This window comes from Ranitomeya imitator, chromosome 1 (assembly GCF_032444005.1).
Source record: "Ranitomeya imitator isolate aRanImi1 chromosome 1, aRanImi1.pri, whole genome shotgun sequence".
In the NCBI taxonomy this organism is placed as follows: domain Eukaryota; kingdom Metazoa; phylum Chordata; class Amphibia; order Anura; family Dendrobatidae; genus Ranitomeya; species Ranitomeya imitator.
The window spans coordinates 594456632-594462631 of record NC_091282.1 but is presented as its reverse complement, the minus strand read 5'-3'; the positions used below and the strand labels follow the sequence as shown (position 1 = coordinate 594462631).

General features: G+C 41.6%; 1 protein-coding gene across 1 annotated transcript in view; it reads left to right on the top strand.

Moving 5' to 3' along the window:
- Positions 1–407: 407 nt before the first annotated feature.
- Positions 408–6000, top strand: part of LOC138680741 (trichohyalin-like) — a 64049-nt gene continuing 58456 nt past the window's right edge. The window contains exon 1 of the mRNA XM_069768018.1: positions 408–452. The gene's annotated coding sequence lies outside the window, so the exon portion shown is untranslated. The remainder of the gene's footprint in view (positions 453–6000) is intronic.

Genomic DNA, 6000 nt, shown 5'->3' with positions numbered 1-6000 from the left:
TTAATAAGGCTTCTGGTCATGGAAAGGTTAATATTTGCTCTCGTGCTATGATATAGCGCCTTCTCATCCAGTCTTTCTTTTCCAGTAGACCCAGCACAGCGTGTTATTTTGGAGGTCTCTGAGTTGTAGAGTTCTCATACCTTCCAGCTTCTTCATGCAGTGTTCACAGGTAGAAGCCAGTGACACACCGCTCCTTGTAATTCGCTGAGCATTAGGCTGCGGCAGGTGATGGAGCTTCTCCATTGTCTGTGAGATACTGCAGAATAATTCAGGGAGGGTGTAACACCGCACTGTTTGGGAGGATACCTGCAATCCTGGCTTGCACTGAGGTCCATGCTGGGTGTGGAGGTGAAGGGTGTCACCTGTGTCTGATATAAAGGCACCCTCCCTGCTCAATTGCCACCTGTGCTCCCAGGCAGACACTACACGGACACTGCAGCTCATCTGAACAGGTAACTCACCTGATACGTCCCCAGGTGCCACAAACCAGGTAGATATGTGACCTCACTGCCCAGGATGGAGCTGACATCAGCAGACAAAGGCTTCTTCACCAGCACATATATTTTTTCTCAGATTGGAAAGATGCATCTAATTTGCATTCAGAAACAGAACCACCATTGTATATGGCCATGTCTGGTATTGCAGATTATCTCCGGTAACTAGAATAGCAGCTGTATGGAGAAGACTGACACTCTTTCTAAGCTCATAAAATCCCTTATTGTGTGAAGTCACAAGCTTTACAAAATGTCAGGATGGTACATAGTGGAACCTGCCAGAATCTGCAGACATGAAACCTGTGTCCGTTATATCTGCTGTGGACAGTATCCTATTATCTCAGTATCAGTGATATCTGCTATATAATGTAACATATTACCCCTGTATCACCCATATTTGCTGTATACTGTATCCTATTACCTCTGAATCAGCCATATCTGCTGTATACTGTATCCTATTACCTCTGTATCACCCATATTTGCTGTATACTGTATCCTATTACCTCTGAATCAGCCATATCTGCTGTATACTGTATCCTATTACCTCTGTATCACCCATATCTGCTGTATACTGTACCATATTACCTCTATCACCCATATCTGCTGTATACTGTACCCTATTACCTCTATCACCCATATCTGCTGTATACTGTACCCTATTGCCTCTGAATCAGCCATATCTGCTGTATACTGTATCCTATTACCCCTGTATCAGTCATATCTGCTGTACACTGTATCCTATTATCTCTGTATCACCCATATCTGCTGTATACTGTATCCTATTACCCCTGTATCAGTCATATCTGCTGTACACTGTATCCTATTATCTCTGTATCACCCATATCTGCTGTATACTGTATGCTATTACCCCTGTATCAGTCATATCTGCTGTACACTGTATCCTATTACCTCTGTATCACCCATATCTGCTGTATACTGTATGCTATTACCTCTGTATCAGTCATATCTGCTGTACACTGTATCCTATTACCTCTGTATCAGCCATGTCTGCTGTATACTGTACCTTATTACCTCTGTAGCAGCCATATCTGCTGTACACTGTATCCTATTACCTCTGTATCAGCCATGTCTGCTGTATACTGTACCTTATTACCTCTGTAGCAGCCATATCTGCTGTATACTGTACCTTATTACCTCTGTAGCAGCCATATCTGCTGTATACTGTACCTTATTACCTCTGTAGCAGCCATATCTGCTGTATACTGTACCTTATTACCTCTGTAGCAGCCATATCTGCTGTATACTGTACTTTATTACCCCTGTATCAGCCATATCTGCTGTATACTGTACCTTATTACCCCTGTATCAGCCATATCTGCTGTATACTGTACCTTATTACCCCTGTATCAGTCATATCTGCTGTACACTGTATCCTATTACCTCTGTATCACCCATATCTGCTGTATACTGTACCTTATTACCTCTGTAGCAGCCATATCTGCTGTACACTGTATCCTATTACCTCTGTATCAGCCATGTCTGCTGTATACTGTACCTTATTACCTCTGTAGCAGCCATATCTGCTGTATACTGTACCTTATTACATCTGATCATTACCTTATTACTGATCATACAGACTTGTTCACTGTGCAAGTAGCCCATGTGTTCCTGTTTCCATAATTGTTCTATTGTGTCTACAAGACTGGGGAGTTCCACCACTCCTCTTGGGCTATCTGCACAAAAGCTGTTCTACCCTGTATGCACACATGGATTTTTCCTCTCTGAACCCTGTTCACACAGGTAATATACAGATGATCAGGTTTTTAAATACATCAGATAGGGATTGCATACATTAGTTAGGACTGCTCTGATAAGGGTATACCGTGAAGATTGGTAGAGCAGCTTAGTATACATTTTTTGCAAAAAACGTATCAACCAAATACCCTGTTTTTTACATCTTTTACTAGCACTTGCGGATTACTGCAACATTTTTTCAAACTGAGTGTTTTTGGTTTTATTCTCTTTTGTGTCTTCAGGTTTCTTGGTGGTGTGTGAACATGATCATACAGACTTGTTCACTGTGCAAGTAGCCCATGTGTTCCTGTTACCTTATTACCTCTGTATCAGCCATGTCTGCTGTATACTGTACCTTATTACCTCTGTAGCAGCCATATCTGCTGTATACTGTACCTTATTACCTCTGTAGCAGCCATATCTGCTGTATACTGTACCTTATTACCTCTGTAGCAGCCATATCTGCTGTATACTGTACCTTATTACCTCTGTAGCAGCCATATCTGCTGTATACTGTACTTTATTACCCCTGTATCAGCCATATCTGCTGTATACTGTACCTTATTACCCCTGTATCAGCCATATCTGCTGTATACTGTATCCTATTACCTCTGTATCAGCCATATCTGCTGTATACTGTACCTTATTACCTCTGTAGCAGCCATATCTGCTGTATACTGTACCTTATTACCCCTGTATCAGCCATATCTGCTGTATACTGTACCTTATTACCCCTGTATCAGCCATATCTGCTGTATACTGTATCCTATTACCTCTGTATCAGCCATATCTGCTGTATACTGTATCCTATTACCTCTGTATCAGCCATATCTGCTGTATACTGTATCCTATTACCTCTGTAGCAGCCATATCTGCTGTATACTGTACCTTATTACCTCTGTATCAGCCATATCTGCTGTATACTGTATCCTATTACCTCTGTAGCAGCCATATCTGCTGTACGCTGTATCCTATTACCTCTGTATCAGCCATATCTGCTGTATAATGTACCCTATTACCCCTGTATCAGCCATATCTGCTGTATACTGTATCCTATTACCTCTGTATCAGCCATATCTGCTGTATAATGTACCCTATTACCCTTGTATCAGCCATCTTTGTTTTAAATTGTATCCTATTACCTCTATCTGCTGTATACTGTATCCTATTACCTCTGTAGCAGCCATATCTGCTGTACACTGTACCTTATTACCTCTGTAGCAGCCATATCTGCTGTATACTGTATCCTATTACCTCTGTATCAACCATATCTGCTGTATACTGTATCCTATTACCTCTGAATCAGCCACATCTGCTTTATACTGTATCCTATTACCCCTGTATCATATCTGCTGTACACTGTATTCTATTACCTCTGTATCAATCATATCTGCTGTACACTGTATCCTATTACCTCTGTATCAGTCATATCTGCTGTATACTGTATCCTATTACCCCTGTATCATATCTGCTGTACACTGTATCCTATTGCCTCTGTATCAGTCATATCTGCTGTATACTGTATCCTATTACCTCTGTATCAGCCATATCTGCTGTATACTGTATCCTAAAATATGTGTAAGTGGGTTGAGAGCTGGCTCAGGGATAGGAAACAAAGGGTGGTTATTAATGGAGCACACTCGGACTGGGTAGCGGTTAGCAGTGGGGTACCACAGGGGTCAGTATCGGGCCCTCTTCTTTTTTAACATATTTATTAATGACCTTGTAGGGGGCATTCAGAGTAGAATTTCAATATTTGCAGATGACACTAAGCTCTGCAGGGTAATCAATACAGGGGAGGACAAGTTTATATTACAGGATGATTTATGTAAACTAGAAGCTTGGGCTGATAACTGGCAAATGAGCTTTAATGGGGATAAATGTAAGGTCATGCACTTGGGTAGAAGTAATAAGATGTATAATTATGTGCTTAATTCTAAAACTCTGGGCAAAACCGTCAATGAAAAAGACCTGGGTGTATGGGTGGATGACAAACTCATATTCAGTGGCCAGTGTCAGGCAGCTGCTACAAAGGCAAATAAAATAATGGGATGCATTAAAAGAGGCATAGATGCTCATGAGGAGAATATAATTTACCTCTATACAAGTCACTAGTTCGACCACACTTAGAATACTGTGCACAGTTCTGGTCTCCGATGTAAAAGGCTACGTTCACATTAGCGTTGCGCGCCGCTGCGTCGGCGACGCAACGCACGACGCACGCAAAAACGCGTCGTTTTTTGACGAAAATCGGACGCAAGAAAAATGCAACTTGTTGCATTTTCTTGCGTCCGACGCTAGCGTCAAAAACGACGCACGTGTCGGAAAACGCAACGCGAAAAACGCATGCGTCCCCCATGTTAAACATAGGGGCGCATGACGCGTGCGTCGCCGCAGCGTTTCCCGACGCAGCGTCGGGAAACGCTAATGTGAACGTAGCCTAAGAAAGACAAAGCTGAACTAGAGCGGGTGCAGAGAAGAGCGACCAAGGTTATTAGAGGACTGGGGGGTCTGCAATACCAAGACAGGTTATTACACTAGGGGCTATTTAGTTTGGAAAAACGAAGACTAAGGGGTGATCTTATTTTAATGTATAAATATATGAGGGGACAGTACAAAGACCTTTCTGATGATCTTTTTAATCATAGACCTGAAACAGGGACAAGGGGGCATCCTCTACATTTGGAGGACAGAAGGTTTAGGCATAATAACAGACGCGGGTTCTTTACTGTAAGAGCAGTGAGACTATGGAACTCTCTGCCGTATGATGTTGTAATGAGTGATTCATTACTTAAATTTAAGAGGGGACTGGATACCTTTCTGGAAAAGTATAATGTTACAGGGTACATACACTAGATTCCTTGATAGGGCGTTGATCCAGGGAACTAATCTGATTGCTGTATGTGGAGTCGGGAAGGAATTTTTTTCCCCAATGTGGAGCTTACTCTTTGCCACATGGGTTTTTTTTTGCCTTCCTCTGGATCAACATGTTAGGTTAGGCTATGGGTTGAACTAGATGGACTTATAGTCTTCCTTCAACCTTAATAACTATGTAACTATGTAACTATTACCTCTGTATCAGCCATATCTGCTGTATACTGTATCCTATTACCTCTGTATCAGTCATATCTGCTGTACACTGTATCCTATTACCTCTGTATCAGTCATATCTGCTGTATACTGTATCCTATTACCTCTGTATCAGCCATATCTGCTGTATACTGTATCCTATTACCTCTGTATCAGTCATATCTGCTGTACACTGTATCCTATTACCTCTGTATCAGTCATATCTGCTGTATACTGTATCCTATTACCTCTGTATCAGCCATATCTGCTGTACACTGTATCCTATTACCTCTGTATCAGTCATATCTGCTGTATACTGTATCCTATTACCTCTGTATCAGTCATATCTGCTGTACACTGTATCCTATTACCTCTGTATCAGCCATATCTGCTGTATACTGTATCCTATTACCTCTGTATCAGTCATATCTGCTGTACACTGTATCCTATTACCTCTGTATCAGCCATATCTGCTGTATACTGTATCCTATTACCTCTGTATCAGTCATATCTGCTGTACACTGTATCCTATTACCTCTGTATCAGTCATATCTGCTGTACACTGTATCCTATTACCTCTGTATCAGCCATATCTGCTGTATACTGTATCCTATTACCTCTGTATCAGTCATATCTGCTGTACACTGTATCCTATTACCTCTGTATCAGTCATATCTGCTGT